Here is a 23,852-nt window from a genome sequence, read left to right on the forward strand (position 1 = left end):
TGCAAAAGTTCATTTCAACGACTCCTCTCAGATATCCTATTGTTGTACTACGTCATGGAGATCCTATTGTTTTGGACTTGTAGGACTAGCCTTTCATGCATTTCAGTAGTTCTGAGATGGGATGGAAGTTGGGATAGGCGAATTCAAAGTCTTGGGTCTGGTCCCGAGAGGTGTCTGAGGTGGTAAGTCCACCGGCTCTCCTACTTTCATACCCTCATGGCTGGATCACCAGAAATCCTCTGCTACAAGAGCCAGCTCTACCCTGCTGCCCAGATGAGGTCCAGGCTCTGCTCTCTAGAGAGTTGCAGCCAGTGAAATACATGGCCTATTCTCCCACTCTCATGACTGAAGGAGCCAGAGAAGAGGTTATCACTCTCTTTCCCTTGTTCATGCCTCAGCTCTCCCATACTCACACCCTTGGGTCTGGCTAACAACAACCCCCATATCTAGGACCAGAGAAGGTGTTAGTCTGTTCTTTGGAGTACTGCAGAATGTAAGGGATAGGGCCAGCTCTCCAGATCTGATGACGTTGAGGCCAGCCAGGTCTTCTGCCTGCTTTGGGTGGCAAGGCGCGGGGTGTCATCTCTCTCTCACCCATGTCACAGCACAGCAGACATGTGACTGGGGCAGCTCTCCAACCCTCATGGGTCCACTAGCCATCAGGGTCAGCTATACTGTGCTGCCCAGGTGAGGTACAGTGCTTGCTGTCCTCAGTGCTGCCACCATACAGGAGACAAGCGGTCGGGCCAGGTCTCCCACACTCCTGCAGTGTGAGGGAACGACTCTCCCGAATACTGAAGCTAGCAAAAGGTGAGACCATCTCTCCTGTTCTCACACTCCAAGGGCTAGCTCTTCCATGGCACCCAGGTGATTGGTGGGGCCAGTTTTGCATAGCCCACAGACATCAAAATGTCACTGGGCGGCAGCCCAGACCAGCACTATCCACTAGACCTTTGGTGGTAACAGACCTCTGCTATTGCAGGGCCATGGTCACAGACAGACAGGTTCCTGGTGTCAGCAGAAGCCAGGGCTCCACCATGGTCCCAGGTGGTTATCACAGGTTACTCACACCAAGCTGTCCCACGTTCCCATCTCCAGTTCTGCCTCTCTTCACTGTGCTCACATCCTTCTGTTTCTCTTTTCTTTCCATTTCTCCCCCCCACTTATATGCTTCTCTTAGTGGCATCTGGGGTCTCTGAGTGTCTCTGGGGTTGTCTCAGGAGTGCTGCTCCCACTTGTACATTTTGGCACTGGGCAAAGACCATGTAAGGCATGGTCTGCCCCTCCCAACACAGGCCTTTGAAACCCTGGACTGGTGGTCCTTTTTGGCTAGCTTCTATTCTAGGCCTGGTGGTTCTGGTTTGGTGGCCATTTCAGATTAACTTCCTTGCCCAGCCTACTGGAGTGACTCAATGTAAAGGTGATATGTCTCAGGCTCACTCCTCTCTGGACTGAGCCCTCAGTCTCAGGAATATTCGTTCCTCTAGTTCCCACCTTACTCTAGGTGCTGAGAGTCATCAGAGCCTGAGCAGCACCTGACTGGTGGTCGATAGTCTCAGGCTAGCTCCCTGTCCAAGGCCTCTTGCGCTGGACTGATGGTCGTCTCAGCCTCTCATTTTTTAGGGAATGTTTGGCTACTTGCTAATCATTCAGATGTTCACAGGCCAGAATACTGACTGTAGACTATTTCTCTCTCCTCTCTGTCCCGTACTAATGCACACGTGACACAGCAGCCACACGTGCAACCCTTCTAGGGACAGAGAAAGTGATTTTTAAAGTAAAGTTTGTAAAATTATGTTTATTGAATTCTAAATGTAATTTACTATGCTTGCTCAACAGAGAAAAATGGACATTTATGCACAAGCTTTGGTCCTTTGTGGTTGCTGGGTAACTTATAAACAAGAAAAATTTATTTCTCAAAGTTCCGTACTCTAGAAAGTTCAGTATCAAGGGTCATCATCCTCAAGTATTTTTAATATGCCAAGAACAGGCTAAAAGATTTTTCAAATCCGTCTTTCTACTCTTTGCCTTCAGAGTGTAAGAAATGCTCGGAAATGTGAATGTTAAGAAGTAACTCTAACAAATTCGTCATAGTTACTCTGGTTTGCTATTATATTTTAATGTTGACGTACAGGTAAGCTCACATGTGCATACTTGCGTGTAGTTTTGGAGAATGTTAGAGAGCAGGCAGAGAAAAGTGAAACCTTGCATTGGGCTTTGTGTGGAGGCTGGGAGCAATAGATGTGATGTGATGCAGTTACCGTCAAGTTACAGACTTCAAAACACAAAATAACAGGGAATCAGTGAGACACTGACTTTCATCTAAATTGTAATTTAAGAACAACTAGTGCAAAAATACTTGTTCTTTGAGCTAAACAACTCGTGTTCAAGGAGATGTCTCTTCAAATAAATAGAAGAAAAGTGCTTATGGGACCTAGATTTGGGGTTTTCAGTAGGTGTGGGAGGTAGAATCAAGTAGAGAAAGAGACTATATTAAGATATTTCAATTCATTAATTACCTAATTAATTAATTAATTCAATCATATTTTCATTCAATAATCATATTTATTGAAAACATACCATAGTAGCCCTGAGCTACTCTCCATGCATACAGAAAAAAAACATTCAATTTTACTTTTGAAGAGCTCACATTTTAGTGTGGTCCACAAAGTAGTAAATAAACAGCATTCACAGCGAGTTGAGAAATAGACACTAAATGTGCTTAGTACTGTGATAGAATTAGTCACAGTGACTGGAGAAGACTGAGAAGTACTTAGTACTGTGGTAGAATTAGTCACAGTGACTGGAGAAGACTGGGAAGAGCCTCATCTGGAATTATGTATGTGGAAAACCTTCCTAGAGGAAACCAAATTCCCTGAATTAGGGATACACTAGACTTCCTCAAATAGAAGTTTGAGACAAAAGGTACTGCTACAATTGTGGCATGAATGTTGTAAGAATAACCACTCATTTTCTAACTAGATTTGAAGCCTGTTTCACAGATGTAACTTAAACAGTTAACTGGGTAAGAGCTACACACTATTCTAGGTCATAGGACTCATGAGAGAATCCAGTACCTTTATTCTGCCACAGGCATGGTAACAAATTGACCTATAAGTTTTTATCATTATGCCCATAGGTTGGCGCATCTCAACCTCATCAGAGAAGCTTCTCTTTGTAGTAGATGACAATTAATATAGAGGCCCAGAGCTGGCCAACATGTAAAGAATAAAAGATTGCATGGTAGGCAGTTTCTCAGGTGTTCTCCAATGACTTCTTCTTTTGGAATCTTGCCCTTATGAATGTGGGGTGTATTTCCAGACTTGATTCTAGTGACAGAATGTAGCAGCAAGACATAAAGGTGTTACTAATAATAAGTTACAAATAGACAGCGTCTTTGTACTGTGTGTACTCTCTTATTCTGTCTTTGCCTCCAGAGTAAAAGGAAGGTGGTGAGGGTAAGCCCTGGTGGAAATCTCAAGGACAACTTATATTTATAAGTGACTCTATAAGTGAGAGGGATAAAGACCCTTTCCTAATTTATTCTAGAGATGCTCATAGTCATAGAGCAATAGGTACTTAATTGCAGCCATGACTTACAGACATCTTGTCAGCCTTGCAAAAGACCTGGAGTGACCCCAGCCACCCAAGGAAACCTATTCTCAATTCCTGGACTGAGCTGTGAGGCAGCAAATGCTTATTGCTCCAGACATTAAGACTGAGGTTCGTTTCTTACTCAACAATAGGTACTTGAGTTGTCAAAACTTTTGCCCTATCATATATACTCTATAGATCCCTGGAGACAACTTAGTACATGCGTAGTAGGATGACACTGTCTAATTATGCCATTTACATACTACTGAAGCAAGTAATATCCCGGATAAGATTGCTCTCTCTAATTGACAATAAAGCCCTAATGAATTCAAATCGCCCCAGAGTAATGATCCTTTTTTTTTCTTTCCTCACAAAACGTATTTCTTGTATTTCTAGAATATTTTTGGAAACTCTATAGCAAACTCTCATGCCAGCTATCTTGGCATGAAGCCAGTTACTCATATCCATTCTCTACCACCAGATTGTTCTTCACTCTGAATACCAAGCATTCTTTACACTGTATCAGTGTGTGCATGCACGTGTGTGTGTGTGTGTGTGTGTATGTGTGTGTGTGTGCGTGTGTGTGTGCGTGTGTGTGTGTGTGTGTGGTGTTTTGGGACTGTGTGTATTTGTGTGTATGTGTTTTTATGCACATGTGAGTGTGTGTAAGAATCTACAGTTCTTACAATATAGTTGGTATTGTAGCAATACAGTAGAGTGAAGATTGATGAGATATAAACAGCAAGTGTTTTCAAAACTGGCAAGATTATAATGCACTTCTATAGCTGAAATTCATGACTATATAGGATATTTATACTGCCTAAATAAGCACCTTTCACTGTGAATTTTTCCCTCAAATAGTAGACAAAGAAGAAGACAATTTTAAAATGGAGTCCTCGCAGTCCCCCACCCACCCCTATGTGTGCTTTCTCAGGCTCATGAGTCATGGTTGTGTGCATACAGTTGGCTCAGATGAGCTGGCATCCTTGAAACAGCAGCAGCTGCACTAAACAATTACCAGGCTCTAACTGAGAAAATTTCCCATGGGGGACAAAGAGCCAGCTGGGCATTGCTGGTGCTTGTCTGGTGGACGTTTGTTAGTTTGTATGAACACTAAAATTCCCAGGGCAGCAATCAAAGGGTGAGATAATTCCGCCAAGAATACACTAGCCCCGAAGAACTGCAACTGGAGAAGACCTTTTGTGGGGAGCAGTTTGCCTTCAGTGAGGCAGACTGGGAAGGCTGCTCCAAACATCCAAAGTCTGGATGAAGCCTTTGGAATACTGCATCTCATTAGGGAGTCTGCCTCCCATTAATGAAACTCAATTAATCAGTCCTTGGTTTTTTTAGTGTAGTAACTTGTTGAAACAATACTCTTTAAATGCCTGATCCAAATTATACTGGAACTCTACACATAGAACGTGCTTTCAGTATTAATCTTGTGAAGCAGATTTGTTTTAACAAAGGTTATATCAAAATATTAATATTTGCTTGGCATTACTGTGAAATAATTCCTCGGGTCACTTTAATCTATTCAGTATTTCAAAAACCTTCATTATCTTAGAATTACCATTTTCCTTATTATGAAGACAAATGATAAAATAAGGTGATTTTTTTTGCACCAGACTTTATATTTTTAATGTTATGTATATTTAAAAGTTATAAATCTTAAACTAATGAAAGGGTTTTTTTCCAGTTCATTTTAAATTACTCCCATTTTACTAAGCAATATATCACTTGCTCTTTACAGTTCATAGCATGGGTTCATTAGGGCACTCTATTAAATACACTTTTAGAAATATTTAAGCATACCTAATCTTGAAATAATTGATGGGACAATTGTTAACCTCATTATGATTTTTTTTTTACTAAGTAATGATGGTGGAACACAATGTTTCATTTCCTTGTGAGTTGAAAGGAGAATATCTTCCCAGGGAATATTTTCAAGTTAGAAGGTACACAACATGAGATCCCATTATCACTGTAGAAATACGGCTTTGAAGATGTGAAAATCGTTTATGCACAAAAGCGTAAACTGTTCTTGTAACACTCCTTTATTATAGCAGTAAAAATACTCATGGGTTGAAACAGACCAGCAGATTTATTTATGTTTTTAGTACATCGGAACCTTAGAAACAAGATGTCTAGAATTAGAATGGACACATAGCCATTGTCCCTCGATGGCATTATTGAACCTGATTTTTAAGAAAAACTGCATTCAAAACAGCAAAAGAGAAGTAGGGGATTCTTACCAGGCTTTAAGCAACTGTTAACTTGGAAACCCTCATCATTCTGGATAGTCTGTAGATTTTTCAATGTTACCTCTTTGGGCGGACTCAGCCTGGAGGATATCTCAAGCTTTGCATGTCAGAAGTGCTCAGAGCACAGTAGGCCTTCAAAGGGGAGCACAGCAGAAATTCTAAGACGTTTCAGAGCTCTTAGTGTACAGGCTGATTGGCTGGTACTTTGCTAGCACCTTCCACTCATTGCTCACATCACCACTACAGGGAGTCATCTTGAGTAAACAAAGCAAACTGAGTTTGTATTCAGTAGGCTTCAGAGAGAGCATGAAGAAAGAGGGGGATGTTTTGTTTTTTATTTTTTATCTGCAGCTAATCTGTTTTGGTCATTTCCATCTTCATAGAGAAAAAATATACAGAAGAATAAAAGTAAATGGTGCAAAACACTTTGTTCTAATTCTTGTTTTCTGTCTCATAGTGCTTGAAAAAAATTGGGTTTGCAACGTGGAATGCCATAATTGATTTAAAAAGTCTCGTACAGCATTTCTTTTTATCATGGAGCTTTTAAGACAGTAGAGGAAGGCTTCCGTGGGCTGACCATACAGACTTCATCACCATCCTGATGTAATTTATCAGGGTTAAAGGAACAGTGGAACAGGGTATGGTATATAACTGTGTGAATTTGCCTCAGGCTAAGGAAACATCCTTTAGGAAACAGGATTGAAGATGTGTCGCCTCCGTCTCCGTCCCGCAGAAGGGAGAGACACCACGACGTTCTTCTCAAAGCAGTTTATTCAGGAACCTTTCTTTCTGCATGCAAGCAGCAAATCTCTCTTCTCTTCCCTTCCTTCCCCCCACCCCCCCAATGCACTCCCTTATATCCTCCCTCAACTCTGCCTCCTCCGTCCAGACTTCGTAATCTCAGTTCATAGGTCCACGTCACATGGCCTGATCTTGTGTCATGGTGCGCCTGCGCAGCTCTCACAATGGACGTGGCTAGTTTCAGGTGTGTGAGGAAGTCAGGTGCTAGTTATAAGACTTAGCTGCGGGGTTGGGGATTTAGCTCAGTGGTGGAGCGCTTGCCTAGGAAGCGCAAGGCCCTGGGTTCGGTCCCCAGCTCCGAAAAAAAGATCCAAAAAAAAAAAAAAAAAAAAAAAAGACTTAGCTGCAGTCCCGGGCGCCATCTTGGGACTGCCGCTTCACCCGCTCCCCACATCCTTTGTGACTGTATAGCTCAGAATGGCTCCCTACAAAGATGCACTAGGCTGGAAATGGTGATGGCACACAGATGTGATTAGATGACAGAGAGTATGCAATGGGTAGGGACTTGTATTTTCACAGAACAGAAATAATCATTTTGAACTTCGAATCATTGCTTTGACAATGCAAAATTAGGCTTCTGTAAGATGCTTTGACCATATCCTTTGGCCAGTTACAAACCATTTCTTCCCACTGAATCATCTTGACAGTAATATATAGACATCTAGAACCTAAAAAAATGGGCCAATGGACTGCCCAACAAGTAGCTGTGTACTGTTTACGAGCATAGAGGTTCCTGAGTTACCTCACTGGTTAGCTTCTTGTAGACTCAGATTCAATTGCTGGCATGGCATTTGCTATAATTTTGTAGTTGTCACATTTTTAACTTGGTAAAGCAATTCTGAAATATGTTATGTTGGTGTCTTATCCCATGGTTAACTTTCCCAGAATGTAGCTTGTAAGTTCTGTCTTCTAGCACACACTGATGAGAACAGGCGATAGAAACTAGTCAAGTCATTTAGGGACAAGGACCTTGATTCTTGGCCGAAATATCCGTAGTTATTCTCTGACTAGAGGCTGAGGCTGCCTGAAGGGGGCTCTGGTTCCTGCTGTGCCATGATGTAATTTTCTTCTTCTTTCACATCACCCAAATGAGCATCACAGCTCAAGGGATACATGTGAATGTATGACAGGAACCAAGAGGCACATATATATTAAGCTTTCAGCTATAATCCTATATCAAAACTTATTTCTCATCTCTCTCTTGTGTGGTGCATGACTTCCTTCTCTGAAATCATAAGACAGCAACACAGTCACCAACTCTGTAAGTTTCATGTGACCATGAATATCCTGCCCTCCAGCTCCCAAGTTAAAGCTCGCTTGAGGGGAGCCTCACTTATATCCAAGGGTCTCTGCCCATTTCAATATCAAGCACATCATAGAATGCACAGAGTATTTTCAGACCAAGTCATCATCTGAATTAATACAGATACCAAATGGCAAAAGTCTGAATGAGTAAAGCATTAAGGCTTTATTATAGTTGTTTTCTTACCTCCCCATCCAATTTTAAGTCACTGAATCAGGATCCATGGAAGTCTCTGTTACTAATCTCATTTCCCACCCTTTACCTACCACCGGCATGAGGTAGGCCCTTGGGCAGTTTAAGCTCCTGACCTACTTGAGTATTTCTTTTGTGCTCCAGAAGGTATCAGAGCTGAGAAAGCACTTAAAACCCTAGAACAGGCTGTTAATCATTGCGGCTCCCAGGGCTTTCTTAGTGCTTGTGAAAGTGTAGTTCTACTGGAAGTAGAACTGATACAAATAAAACACATGGGGAACTTTTATTACAGAAATCATGAGGGTGGACCGAGAAGTAACACATCTAAGTTTACATAAGTTGCAATGACTCAACTTACTGGAAAATTATTTTCCTGATAGAGCGCTCAGTGCCCTCTGTTGAGAATAGGAGAATGAAACTTCAAAAGACCCCTTTTACACTATCGAAAAAGGCATCAAGGTCTTGAATTCATATTAAATTCTCATTGGTATGTTGAACTTTTAAAACCCAGTTCCCATCATTCATTAGCTAAACCTGTGTAGTAGTAAGCTTTAGCCCATGTTGTTGGAATATGAGAGGATGAACTTCTGTTGAGGTGGAAGGTTTATGAACTCCACATGTTCTTATGGGTTTCAAGTAAGTATATGAATTTATTGATAAGAATAAGAGGTCAATACATAAAGCAGCACTAAAGATCCAAGTTAAAGAACAATTAACCTTCATCATTTCAGCCTAATTTGAATAATGTTACTTCCTTTTCAAACTTTATAAATGAGAAGCTATCCTGCTTTGTCTCTTATCCAGAAGAAACTTGAGGAGGAAAGGCAGACAGAAGCTGACAGCCTGTCATGGCTGGAAATCAAGGCAGTAAATCAAAGCAGGAACCTGGAGGCAGGAACTAAAGCAGCTGCGGTTACTGGTTTGATGCTCTACAGTTTGCTCACTGTACTTTTATGCCACCCAGGACTACCTACCAAGGGACGGCAGTACCCTGAGTAGATTGTTCACCCCATATCACTGTTAATTAAGAAAATATCCAGAGTAGGGGAATGCTAGGGCAGTGGGGTGGGAGTGGGTGGGTGGGGGAGCACCCTCATGGGGGTGGAACGGGGGACTTTTGGAGGGGAAAGCAGGAAGGAGGATAACATTTGAAGTGTAAATAGACAAATTTACCAATAAAAAAAGGAAAGAAAATGTCTCAGATACTTTCCTACAGGCAATTCTGAAGAAGGCATTTTCTCAATTGAGAAATGAAATATCTGTGAGGCTTCTGAACACTGATGAGTAAATATGCAAAAAAAATTCATTTGAAGAAACTCAGTAAGATATTTGTCCTAAGATACTGGCAGTGTAATGTTGGGTCTCAACTCCCAGTGTGTGTGTGTGTGTGTGTGTGTGTGTGTGTGTGTGTGTGTGTGTGTATGTTTACATTACTGGAGAGCGTGACTGGATGTCAAGAGCTAGAGAACAGTGATTTTTCTATTCACTTGAATGTGTTTTTAATGAAGACTTGTCAAGATTCCTCACCAATGACCTTCCCCTCTTGACTTTTTTGTTTGACTCATCTCGTATAATTTTTTTTAAGAACTAAACTAAGTGCAGACAGATCTTTGAGATAACTGGAGGAAACTTATTTTAATTTCTACTTCATGTCAGTATCATCCAGGATTGTACTGGAAGGTTTTGAAAATTTAACCTGATACTCTGTGGTGAAACATCTCTCAAAGGATCGCATCATTTCCCAAGGTTTTCATGAAGCTATTTTAAGACATTAGGAAAGAAAAGAAAACCTGTAGTTGAAGGCAGGCACTAAATTAAGTGGTAACAACTGAGTTTGCTTTACTTAAAATAAGAATTCTGCTCTTCAAACACAAGGCATATTGAAACACTGCTGCTTAAATAGATATGTATGCTATGTACACATTTTCTTAGTGTTCTGAATGATTCCTGCATTGTAAATGGTTCAGTGTTCAATAAACAGAGGATGCCCAACACATTCATAAATGTGTTTGAATTTTCAGAAATATTCATTTTCCCCTAGAGAAGACTGATTTACTTAGCTCCTAAAGGTAAAGAGATGATAATTTGGTGGTGATGTTAAACTCACCAGAAGGTAGAGGCACGGACAATAGAACTAAAAAGCGTCTTTTCTAGACTATCTTTCCTTTCCCTGTGACATGTTCCCTTGAATAAAGATTTTCATTTGAGTTAATGAGTTTCTCCTCCTAGATGCAAACACATTCCACTGAGAATAAAATTCTATTTTTCATGCAGGTTTTTATATGAAATACTTCAGTAAAATTAATAGCCTTTGGGAAACATGGATTTAAAAAAATTACAATGGGAAGCAGCCTAAACCCCAAGTATTGGCTACACCTTGTCTGGAAAAACGAGTTGGATACGAGGTCCCACCCTAGTTAAGGAGCTATCGGCAAGTGATAGATACTGGATAATGGAAGGTGCCAGTTGAACTGAATGGGTTTAGAATAAAAAAACAAAACCAGAAAGCATAACTGAATACACAAAGGTGGTAGGTAGTGAAAGGATCTTGGAGGAGCTGGAGGCTGAATGGGATCAAATGGTAAGTAGTTCTTACAGAATTAATGACATAAAGAGGAAAAGAAAGTATTCTTACAATTTCTTAAGTTACTTTAAGACATTTAGATAACTTGTCAGGAGGTCATGTGTAGAAACAGGACACATTGGAGAGGAAGACCAACAGAGAAGTGTGTTATTTCGGAGAGCAAGGAGTTGCTAAGCGTCCCAGAGAAGAAAACAGGAGATCAGAAATAGAAACTTGGTCAAAAGAGGGTAGCTGGCATTTGCTACCTTTTCCATAGTACCTCTAATCGCTCATTTTGAACATCTCTGTTCTGTTATCTGCTTTGGATTCTCCCTGCTGAGGCCTACATCGGGCTAGTGTCTGTCATCTTCTTCCCTTCTTCGTGGTTCACTCTGAAGACTGCTCCCTCTGGCATGCTAGACTAAGTTTTTCTGTCTGTTCACGAGAGTCCACTGTCTGTCAAAATATAACTGCCTTACTTGGACGTATGTTCTATTACTCTTTGTAGTTTAGTCTAGTCAACTAGATGGCAGTGGTTTGTCACACCACTGTAAGCAGCATTTACAATGAAATGCCTTGTTTGGAGAGAGCGCTCTAGAGACAGCTGGAATCCGTTTTGCTCAGGAACTCAAAGTAATGATTCACTGTTTGTAACCAGGAAGATTTTACACTATCTTACAACATAGAAATATAAGAAAAGGTAGAATGGACAATGACTGGAGAGGATTCTTGGTTTTGTATTATACTTTTGATAACAGAAAGAACCCAAGGCCTAGCCTACATTCTCCTCAGGATAGGTCTATCTAAGATGTTTGTGAAGAACAGTGTCCTAATTTTATGGCTCTCTTCACTAGTAACAAGAAGAGATAAGAAAAGAATCAATAAAGTAATCAGTAGAACTAACTTATATGCCTCTTGTTGAGACTACTTATAATTTAGTAAAGATTATATTAATGCAAACATGATTTTATTACTTCTCCTTTATATTTTCCCATGCTTGTCAAGACTATATCATGTACTATGACACTGTAGTTACTTTAATTATTCATTGATAAATGAGTACTATGTTGAGTTGTTTGGGTGGAAACAGAGGTTTTCACAATGCCTCAGCCCTATACAAACAACCAAGACAACCAAGGAAACCTGCATACAGGAAAGTTGGTCTTCCCCAGGAAAAAGCACACTAATTGACTGTTCAGTGTCAAACGGTCAGCCTTGAAGACATATATAAAGGTAGTATTTTATGGACTTAATAGTTTATAACTAGAAGCATTTTTTTTGATTTAGGGAAAAATGTTTATTCTTTTTTTTAATCTTTATTAACTTGAGTATTTCTTATTTACATTTCGATTGTTATTCCCCTTCCTGGTTTCCGGGCCAACACCCCTTAACCCCTGCCCCTTCCCTTCTATATGAATGTTCCCCTTCCCATCCTCCCCCTATTACCACCCTCCCCCCAACAATCACTTTCACTGGGGGTTCAGTCTTGGCAGGACCAAGGGCTTCCCCTTCCATTGGTGCTCTTACTAGGCTATTCATTGCTACCTATGAGGTTGGAGCCCAGGGCCAGTCCATGTATAGTCTTTAGGTAGTGGTAGAAGCATATTTTGTGTGAGTGAGTGTGTATGTGTTTATGTGTGTGTGTGTGTGTGTGTGTGTGTGTGTATGTTTGTTTATGTGTATATGTATGTGCATATGCATGTAGTAACGATTAGTGAAAAAATACAAGAGTTCATGATCTTGAAAGGCAAGTGAGGGAAGGAGTATATCAAAGTATTTACAACAGTGGTTCTCAACTAATGCTGTGACCCTTTAATACAAGTCCTCATGTTGGGGTGATGCCTAAGCACAAACTTATTTGATTGCTACTTCACAACTGTAATTTTGCTACTATTACCAGTCATAATGTAAATATGTGATATGCAGGCTATCTGATATGCAACCCCTGTGAAAGAGTCACTTGAGACACAGGTTGAGAACTGCTGGTCTAGAGGGAAGACAGTGAATAGATAAATATTCTGCATTTAGAGTATAATCTCAAAAAATTTTAAAAGATTTAAAAAAGTAATGGTACCCCCAAAATCAAGTTACCCCAAATTATAATCCTATCTCTCAAGACCTAGATAAGGAAATGAAAATAATTCAGCAGGTATATAAATACAGGTAAATACCTAATAAATTACCTAATATGATTTTATCTCTGTATTTGCCTGTTTATTTCTCATCATCATCATCTAGCCATCTGCAAATAGATACATCATATCATAGATAGAAGTTGTATAAGATATAAAATCAAAAGCTTGTCCTTGGACACTGGAAATTTGTTACAAACTGTGAAGATTGCCAAATGTACTTGAATCTAGACCTCAGAAGAGGATAGATTTGATAGAAAGGACAGTGCTGTTGTTAACCTAACGATAAGCAAGACTCCAGGTCGTAGTCACATCAGCATCAGGGCAAAGGGTAAAGGGACTGTTGGACACCTTAAATATTTGCAGAGGAGGAGCAAGAGTGTAGTGACAGGAAAGAGAGACAGACAGCCTGGGACATATAAGAATACTCTGAGGTGAGATAGACGTAAAAATCCTTTTTGGCATGTGTATATGTTTGATTGTTTTCTAGGACCGCAAAAAGAATTGATTTTACATGATACATTAAAGTGGGCTCAAGTGGGCAAAAGTTATACCAAGTTGAAATAGTGTTAAACAAAGGAGTTAACCTACTATAGAAAAAACAAAAATCTGTGCTGGGAATAAGGGCTGCAAACAATGGTAGTACTTGGAAACAGCCACATTAAGTTTCCTTAATTGAGTTAGATTCAAGGTGCACTAGGTCACTCAGGCTAAGCAGTAAACCAGAGCAAGAGGAGAGAATGGTATTAAAGAGGTGTGGCATTTCCTCTGGCTACTGAACCCTGGGAAATTGGAAAGTGTTTCAGAAGTAGGTTCTACTAATCTTTAAAGATTCATCTGGAGTCTTCCTTTCCTATACTGGATGGGTATATGTCTAAAACAGCTTCACTACAAATTTTAACATCTGTACTTGTTATTTTCAGGGGCATATTCTGAATGCTAAATGTCAACTGAATATAATTACATCCCAGCTATTAGCAAGTTAATTTTCACCTGTTGTAACTGAAAGTTCCGGGAACTATCATGCACCAGTAATTATGTTCTGGATTTATTCTCTGGGGCTGAGGAGGGAGATGGGATATTAATTAAGAAAGAATTAAGTTTTCATAAACTAAGGAAATGAAAGTAGAATGTTATAGAATGAATGGCAATTTCTCAACTGTGATCTCAAATTTCATTCTTGAATTTTATATTTCTTTCAATATAGGTGGGTGGGAAACAGATGTGGATATTAAAGTGACTTATTTGTATGGCGTGGGGTGATTCTCTTCTTGGCAGTGAGCTGTGCCAAAGAAGAATACTGAATGAAAAAGGAAAGGGAAGTGAGGAATCTACTTCAGAGTTTATTCCCTTGAACCTAAAAAGAAAGCTGTGAGGGTTCCACACGGAAAAAGACCTCACATGACTCTCCTTTGTTCCCTAGTGATGCTAAGGGGTAATTTTGTTTCTGGTGCACATTCACTTTGAGATTCAGGTTTTAGGAAGATACTCAGAATATTATGAACTCTTTCGGTAGCCAATTGATAGTTGTCGTAGATAACCAAATATAAAACATGATGTTGTTGCTTTCTTTTTCATACCAAGTATGGTTGAAGCTTTTGTCCCCTGACCTCATAACTGTTAGTTGGAATGAGGATATCTGACAAGTAAAACCAATAATTAAATAAATCATGTTACAGAATACATAGAATACAAAGCTGCAATTGACAAGTGGTTTTGTCAACCAGTAGTGTTCAATTGTCTTTAAATAATAGGTTCGGTTGACCAGAAGGAAGTTATGCTCATGCTTTGCAAGGTGCCTTTTCAGTTAACTTTGTACTGAATCCTCATGTCCATGCTCATTAGTTACTAAAACTAAAGGCATCATGGTATTTACCAGGGTCATTTGTTCAAGTGTGTTGGGCAAGAGAAGTCTTTATTTTAAAGGCAAAGTGAGATAGTAATATCTGATGAGAGAGAAAGGTAAGGAAGGAGAAATGGAGGTAGGGAGAAAGGGGGTGGGGAGAGAGAACAGGATTTTAAGTACTTTAGGTGTTTGCAAGTGGAAAAATTAATGGTGAGAAACCACTGATTTTCAGTAGAATTTCATGAACAATGGAGAGAGCTATAGGAACCATTTACAGAGGACAGATTATCTTTCTAAAACAGTGTGGCTCAGATGAGGTGACAGCTGGCAGTCAAAGGTGCTGGTATTTTTATTGCATTCATTTTGATTCCTCATTGGATTGTGTTCACTCAATATTACTCAGTTTCAGTACTTTGCCCTAAAAATGAAAATCTTGCTCCTGATGTGATATGTGGGCCTGTTGTATGGACTGCATCTCAGATACCACCAAAGTCCACGGACACAAAGGACTGGACTTGACGAATGGTTGTTGTGCCTTATCTTTCTGCCACATTGGAACATAAATGGAAGACCAGCAAATCAGGAACATAGACAAACCAGAATAGAAAATACCTCTTACCACAGTCTGTTGAGCTCTACCAAGATTATTAAAGAGACACTTTTAGTACATCAACCCTTATTACTGAATGGAGAAGTGTACACAGAAGAGAGGAGTCATCTCTCTAACATCTGTAGTCAGCAGGTCTGCTTTCACTGTGGTCTTCTCAGAAAGAGGTTTAAGACTCTGGTTCCGCTATTACTCTGTATCAGGCATTCCATTCTCCCTATTTAACAGAGTCTACAGAAATAGATTTCAAACACACATGTACCTGTAACAGGAATATTTAAAACAGAGGAGGAAATGCTTTTTGCCTATGCAAAGAATGTGAGACTCCTGTCTTGGGGAAGACAGCTCAGAACCTAGGCATAGGTAAGTTATCCCATGCTTCTTAGAGGGGCTGTTGCGACCAACAGCTCTTGAAGTTCTCTATAGAAATAGAATGCACACAAGGTTACTGAAATGAGGACTGAGGTGCCTTTTCATATTTATTCAAAGATGTTGTAAGAGCAATTTCACAAGGTTATGGGGATCATCCTTTTCCTTGGAAACCACATGAAGAGATAAACTGCTCAAAACAATGGAAGACACCCAAAATACAAGACTCTGCCAGATTCTCTTTTTGGCTTCAACTGTAGGACAAAAGGGTGGGCTATGCCTGTGTGTCCCAAGTTTGTCTTACTTTAATAAGAGTAAGGAAGAGGATGGTACAAAGAAGATAAAGCTTTTTTAGATTAAGAATCCTCAGGATTCCATCACCATTAAATGTTTATAAGGAAGAAAGATATACATGAAAAGTGTGTGTGTGTGTGTGTGTGTGTGTGTGTGTGTGTGTGAGAGAGAGAGAGAGAGAGAGAGAGAGAGAGAGAGGGAGAGAGAGGTTCTATATGATTTAATTGACACAAAAATGTCAAAAAACTCTGACTAAGACAGAAATTTGAAGTTCTATGAACTTTAAATTATCTAATTATCAATGGGTTTTCAGAAACAGTTAAGTTTTGGAGGTAATTGTGACCTCATCATGTAGTTTTCTCCCAGAAATGAGGTCTTCACACTATAGAGAACTAGAACTAGGAAAAAGCCATATTAATACCAACATCATCAATAAGCTTCCTACTTCAATTGTTTTACTCTCCTAATTTAGATTTGAACATATTTCTGTAATGGACTTGCATTTTAGGTGAAGGAATAGTGCATGGCCACCTAACTTTTCGAGTCATTAGACTATGTGTGTGGAAATACTCTCTGTGCTCTGGGGTGCTCTCATCTGATGATGGTTCTCAGCTTGTTCCTCATCCCATGAGACATGGAAAACCCACTGCTCAGCCTGCTCTTCTGCTCTCATTAGGTGATTCTCTTTGAACTGTGCTCATCAACACCCCTACGTTACAAGGGCAAATGAGCAGAGCGCTGCCTCTGCACATCCTTTCTGTTCTAGGGTCTGACGTTCATCTCAAAGCTCAGGCCAAGTGGAGGGCAGAAGGGGATAGAACTGAAGCATCTTGGCAACAGATCCACAGTCATCTGTGCCTCAGTTGTCATGGCAACCAGGCTATTGCTATGAACTCTAAGCTAATTTATTTTTGCCAATTTCTCCTGACCAATTCTCTCTCTCTCTCTCTCTCTCTCTCTCTCTCTCTCTCTCTCTCTCTCTCTCTCTCTCTCTCTCTGTGTGTCTCTCTGTTTCCTTTTGCTGATCCAACTTCTAAACAGGTTGACATTATTTTTCTTTTCTTCCTTTTAAATCTGTGAGTGTACACAATCAAAGAGTATTTTGCTTTTCTTTTCTTTTAAGCAGTCATGCATGAATGCTTTACCAAAAGCCGTGGCTGTTATTCAGAGATTTCCAAGGTTTCATGGGGGAGTATTATTCTTTCATTATCAAAACTGCATAAATGTGAATATTGAGATAAAGTACTTTTACTAAAATGAAGACCTATTTTGTGAGATATATATTATTAGGCGATTTTAGACATAGATATATGATCTAATAAAAATAAACAAAAGTAATTTGTTGCTTTTAAAAAGTATTCACATTTGCTTTTTAAAATAATAACATCATATTTATATTTAATGTATGTATATCATAGTACGTATTTAGAGAAGATAATTACTATAAAATATTTAGTTGCTTTTGTTCTAATCCTCATCATTATTTAAACTACAGAATATGTTGACTGTGAGAAAAAGCTTGAAATCCTATTCTGGTATTTTCAGCATCAAAGTTTTGAATTAACACAAGTGCAGAAGGAAAGCATTGCTTTTTTTCTGCAGCAGCCATAGCAGCTAACACTGGCTTACACTTAATCAGTCCTCACAGCCGCTGAGCTTCTGTTCTGTGCTTTAGCTTTCCCCGCAAAGTCCAGATACATTGTTTTCACTTCAGTGTGCACTTATACAAGTAGTTTATCAACCAGGCCCAGAATATGGAGAAAATATTGGATGGGGATTTCTGTTCTGCTTAGCCAAAGTTGATGATATTCTATAAATAACAGAAAGATAATGGATGCAAAACAAATGTCATATCCATTGGCAGTATTCAGAAACAATTTTTCCTCCTGTGTTGCATTTCAAATTTAATTTGTAATTTTATGATTACTGCTATTTCTGGCAGTTCAAGATGATCTGTTCAGTTCTGTTGAAACTTACATGATATTTAAATCTATTTAGATACAAAAAGGAGTTTAGAAAAAAACACATTAATCATGCGTCATAAGTATTGTGAATCTTTTATTTTACAATTTCAAATTATGAAGAATCATTTTTTAAATAGTGCTGGGAATTAGAATCTTGAATTAAGTGAAGTATTAACAGCATTATTGAAAAATAGTGTCATATACAAAATAATGTATAGTTCTGTCTGCAAGACTTTTTTTTAAAGATTATCATTGATAAAAGTTTAGTATTTATCTGAAGTGAGAGAATGTCAAATGTGTTAAGAAATTTTGTATGGCATTTTCCAAGATGATAATTTTAAGTATTGGCTAACACTATTATATTAATGTTAGTTTAGTGTTAGTATTAAAATCTCTCCATTATAAAACATGCTAAGTTATAGAGTTCCTTTGAAGTTATTGGTTGAGAGTGAAAATATTATGAATAAATTTGTACTGTAAAATAAAAGTAAATTTCAATAGAAAGTAAGATGCTTTCTCCTTCGAGCTCTTTTTTTGCCAGTAACATCACTGTCACCTCACTTTTCTGCCAAATATAGTATGCCAACGAAATTCCACAAGCCACGATCCTGATGTAAACATAGACTAAACAGATGGACGTGAACTTCAACAGGTGGCGATGGAAAAGAGCTTCTTCGTCAAGGTGTGTTAAAGACTAAGAGAAGCATCCAGCGTATGCTCAACCACATGACACTCAGTAGGAAACTCAACCATAAAGACAGGTTTAAATCACATCCAACTGCCATGACGGCTTCTGAACAGATTCAACATGCAAAGAAAGAAATAATAGAATCATGGACTGTAGTTTAGAAACTGAGACAGTCACTGAGAGAGTCACATGACCTTGGTTGGAAAGGGACTTCTATCGTTCACAAATTCTTTCATCTCCCCTATAAAATGGGTATAATAATGCTGCTAAGTAGTTATCGTATAGATTAAACTTGGTGATCCATAAACAATTTATCACAGTCTCTTAAATAGCAAAGAATTGATCACTGCTTTTATTAAATTTACCATAATTTTATTTTCATACCAATAACATACAGTGACCGTTGAATACTAGAAATCTACTTTGGCTTAAAACCTACAGGGATGGTTTAAAGATGCAAGAATAATTTACTGTCCTTTTGTTTTGAGACATGGTCTCTCTGAATAGCTGTGGTTGTTCTGGAATCACTATGAAGATAATGCTAGCCTTGAATTCACAGAAAGCCAACGGCTGTAGACCAGGTTGGCCTATAACTCATAGAGGTCTGCCTGTCTTTGCTTCCCCAGTGCTGGCAATTAAAGGCCTGTGCCTGGTGATTATATGGATTTTTAAACATTGATGAATTACTTTATTGTGATCTGAGTACTTTGTGATTAGTTAAATCTGATTTTTTGAACATTCTTTCAATAGATCTACAAAGAAAGTATTGAGGATTAAGAATACATTTCATGCTTTCTTTAGATGACCATGTCCTCAGCATTTTGGAAGCATCTAACATCCTATTTTCTGATAACATCTGTGGAAATTTCCTTTAAACTCCTCAGAATTCTTCATAAACAACAGACATTTTGACCAATTTTGATTTGAAAGGGACTGGAGACTCTCTTTAGTTTCTGAAAAATCATACTATAATGCTTATCATATTTGCTCTTGTCTATGATATTATTGTATACTGCTACATAGTGGTTCTCCAATTAGTTCATAGTATCCTCTGTTGGCATGCTAGGTATAATTCCTTTATGCAATTCTACTGCATGTTTTAGTATTATACCATTGATTCTGGGTTTTATACATCTATGTTCTAGAATTTGCCCAGTATTTAACATATTTGTATTTTAATGGCCATTTCAGCATCAGTGATATTGTTATTTGAATGCTTATCTTCATCCCTGTAACAAGCCACTGCTATTTGGTGCCCCTTCAACAGAGTCTTTTCTACTCCACTGCATTTTCTTGGGTTGTTCTCATCAAAGAACTATGTTTTTGCTACAAGGATGATCACCACACCCATACAGGCTGACCAGGGTCGTTTTTAATTTGGTAACCATATGGGTGCTTAAAAATAGAAGGCATTTACTTGATCACCACCTGTGAGCATTACCAGAACCAGGGCGGTGGGTCTGGGAATCTTGCTTTCCTTAGGTGATGAGCAAAGTCAAGAAGAAGAAAGCTTGGCTAAGAGACAGAGTGAGTATAGTCTGTTCCTTTACTCCTCAGCTCTGTCATTTATTATGCTACGCACCAGTGACACCAGCAATCGTCCTCCATCCTGTAGTTTCCTTTTTACATGTGACACATTCTTATTTCTTTATACTTGTGACAGATTCTTATTCCAGAAGCTTCTCAAGCTTCATAACTAGGCTAAGAGGCTGCACTTCTTAGCTATCATTCCTCAGGCTCAACCCAGGTGAGGATTCCCTTTGTAAAACCATCTGTATTTTGTCTGTGCCTGTAATGTAGTTTTTCAAACTGTATTATAGCACCTATGTAATTGACTTGTCTGCTTTCTTCTCCAAGGTAGGGGCATTTCTTAGAAGTCTAAATTCCCAGGATTTTACACTGTATATCCTTACAGCAATTCTTGTCCAATGAGTAAATAACTTCATGAAAGAAAATTGACGGTTGGGTAGGTTTCTCCTGCAAAGAAACTCATCTAGCTGGAGAGCAAAACAACTAGCCAGGTAATTCTAATTCATTGTGTACAGGAGACTGGGAGACAAACAGCTAAGGCAAACACTGTTTTTTTTTGGGGGGGGTTGCTTTGTTTTTTTTCATTTATGTCTCATTCTGGTGATGCCTGTTCTATTGGTTTGTTAAGGAATGTTTAACATCCAATATTGAATTATTAGTGGACAAAAGCTTGGGCTCTCTGAAAGAAATCATGCACCTTATGCAAATCTATTAACACACAACATTTGATCAAAAAAAAGCCAATTGTACAAAACCTACATATTGATCATCTTCTGACACAGACTCTCCCCAAGATTAACTAAGGAAATAAAGTTTTAGCTCATTACCCAGTTCGGTTTAGTGACAGGAAGACAAAAGATGTTGTATCCAATGAATATGTAAATTTCAAAGATAGCTATGGGTAAGAAACTCCCCAAACACCAGGATAGTCTCAGCATCATAGGCTAGTCTAGGGGTGCAGTATTAGGGTGTATATTGGCAGGTAATGTTTTTGTATTTGACCTTTGCCTTGTTTGCTTTGGCATGCAGACAATGAAGATTTGTTATTAAGTGCCAGTGTAGAATCAGGGCCATTGACACATTGAGTCCTTCTTGCTTCCCGAACTCCTTTGCCTTTTCTGAAAGTTCATAATACAAAGCATGGACCTTTATAAGCAGATTCCCATGCTAATCTCATAGCTCCCTTTAGAAGCCTGTTCTGGCTTTTTCCTGGGGAAATTTGAAAGCAAGAGGGGTATATCCCAAATTTTTGGAAAGATGAACCCTTTTGTTGATCTCAGATGCGTTGAATGATCAGTATTTTCTCTTTTTGTACTGCTATTAAATAAAATACTGGAAACTGAATAGTATTTGAACAATGTAAATTTATTGAATTGTATATTTTTTTAAATTCTCAAACCTGGGAAGTCCAAGATCATGTCACTTGGCGATTTGGTGCTAGATGAAGGCACGAAAATCTCTGTGTGATAACAGAATGGGCCCCAGAAGCCATTTCACAGTCTTTAAACTATGAACACTACACACTAATAACCTCATCAACGCTCAGAAGTCTCCTTTCCTAACTACACAAGGTGTGTGTGTGTGTGTGTGTGTGTGTGTGTGTGTGTGTGTGTGTGTGTATGTGTTTAGGTATTTGTGCTGCTTTCAACCTTGGTCAGAGAGTTTTCTCTTTCTTCAAAGAAAAGAGACTTTATTTTTTATTTTTAATTATTTGTGTAAGTATGGAAAGTAAGGAGGTACAGACATATTGTGCAGTGCTCATGGAGGCCAGAAGAAAATCTGGGGTCCTCTGGAGCTGGAGTCACCTGAATAGGGTGCTGTGAACCAAGCTCAGGTGCTTTGGAAAAGCAATAAATGCTCTTAACGGTTTATCCATCTCTCCATCCTCCTAATGCGTCTCAATCACAGTGGGTAGAGGCTAATGGAGAGACCATGTTTGTTCACAATGCTAAGAAAAAGTAGCTGAGAGGAATAAATCAACCCCCACCCAGAAGGTCAGAGGACATTGTGGAAGAGTGGACAGAAAAGATGTAAGAGTTGGGAGAAGGGGAGGAATACTGAAATGGTGGCCTATGGATATAATATAGTTCTTGTACAGTTGACCTTACAGTTGCTATGGTGACCTGCACAAGAGCAAGATCAGCATGAACTGAACATCTATTGGCATCTAATGCCTGCTAGATGAGAGTCACTTTGGGGATGTTGTCACTAGTAGATTACTCATGCCCCAGTGGGTTACCCCACACCCATGAGCATTTGGCCAGGATGAAATGGAATCAATGGGTTATATAATAATAATAATAATAATAATAATAATTAATAATGATAATGATAATAATAATGGTAATAATAATACTTGAAGCTTGGAGATATTGGGAAGTTTCAGAGGGGGTCGGGATGAGTATAGGCAAGGTATATGTATGTACAAAATTTTCAATAAATTAATCAAATATCGTTAAATTATTTATTAATTATTATTGTATGAATGTATGATATGTATAGGGGTGGGCACACCCATGCCACAGTAACACATGAAGCTCAGAAGAACAACTTCTTGGAGTTGGTTCTCTCATTTACTTTATGTGGTTTTGGAGGATCAAATTCAAATTGTCTTGCTTGTGCAGGAGGATGAACCAGATCACCAACCCGTAATCTTCAATAAACAATGTGGGCTCCACAAACATTTAAAAGTGCTATAAAAGATATGGTAATGTTGAAATGTTTAAACCAATAAATAGCATTATGGAACTAAATATACAAGCCACAGGGATTTAAAAGATAAGGCATGAGATCTTAAAATACTGTAAAATTTTGATGACATCTGTTTTTGATGGCACTTTACCAATTCACATACAAAAAAGCCTAGTAAAGGACCATCTAGAACTGGGCATGGCAACACAGCACTCAGGAGGTAGAGGGAGACAGATCCCTGAGTTCAAGGCCAGTCTGGTCTCCAAAATGAGCTCCAGGACAGCCAGGATCACATAGAAAAACCCCGTCAAAAGAAAGAAAGGAAGAGGAAGGAAGGAAGGAAGGAAGGAAGGAAGGAAGGAAGAAAAGAAAGAAAGAAATAAAGAAAGGAAGGAAGGAAGGAAGGAAGGAAGGAAGGAAGGAAGGAAGAAGGGAAATTTCAAAGCCTTGTGCTTCATGAGTTTAGGATCCCATATGTTCTCAGAAGACATAATGGACTACTGTGGTTGAATAACTTTGTCCTTGCCAATTTTCCTATATGAGCATTTCCCCCTTCCCTCAATAACTGCTTGTTTCTCTATCTCCACTTCCCCACCTTTCCTTCTTTTCTATAGCAGACCTTTGCTGATATGCACTCTACCTCTGGTCTACAAGGGTTTGAGGGTATGGCTAAAGGGAGTCTTAGCATAGAGAGGAAGAGTAGAGTCATGTAAAACCATGAGTAGACATTAGAGTGAACACATTATGTACTTAGCACCAGAAGGAACACTTTCCACATATAAATATAATCATTTCATATCAAATCTGAGGTTTGCTTGTTTGCTTTGCTTTGCTTTTAGACAGTCTCAGTGCTGGATGGCCTGGAATTCAAGATGATCCACTGTCTCTGCTTACTGTTGCTGGGATTAAGGGCTGCACCGTTTCACCTGACCAACTCTGAGAAGTTTTGCCAGCTCATAACCTTGCTTTACCCACACAAAAGCATTCTACTTATTTCCATGACATACAGTAAAAGAC

At 39.0% G+C, this 23,852-nt stretch overlaps 1 protein-coding gene and 1 pseudogene across 1 annotated transcript in view; both read right to left on the bottom strand.

Annotated features, from left to right (window-relative positions):
- The window catches only part of Kcnh7 (potassium voltage-gated channel subfamily H member 7), a 479,251-nt gene that overhangs the window by 103,131 nt on the left and 352,268 nt on the right, over positions 1–23,852 (bottom strand).
- Positions 1,638–1,761, bottom strand: LOC120102053 (small nucleolar RNA SNORA17; annotated as a pseudogene).

This window comes from Rattus norvegicus, chromosome 3 (assembly GCF_021556685.1).
Source record: "Rattus norvegicus strain SHRSP/BbbUtx chromosome 3, alternate assembly SHRSP_T2T, whole genome shotgun sequence".
In the NCBI taxonomy this organism is placed as follows: domain Eukaryota; kingdom Metazoa; phylum Chordata; class Mammalia; order Rodentia; family Muridae; genus Rattus; species Rattus norvegicus.